Genomic DNA, 203 nt, shown 5'->3' on the forward strand with positions numbered 1-203 from the left:
AGAAGGTCCTTGTGTACCCACCAGCCAACAACAAGGAACAAGCTGCGTCTTCAAAAAACCTCCAGCCACCTTGGCCCCAGACAGGCCCTCCAATAGTAATGGCGACAGGAACTTTCACACCGGGGAGGGGAAAAAAAAAACAATCCCCTTTTATTAAGAAAATAAGAGTTAATCCCTCACTTTTCCCAGGGGACTTGACCCTG

The sequence above is a fragment of the Bison bison genome, unplaced genomic scaffold, assembly GCF_000754665.1.
Source record: "Bison bison bison isolate TAMUID 2011002044 unplaced genomic scaffold, Bison_UMD1.0 scf7180017864068, whole genome shotgun sequence".
NCBI lineage: Eukaryota > Metazoa > Chordata > Mammalia > Artiodactyla > Bovidae > Bison > Bison bison.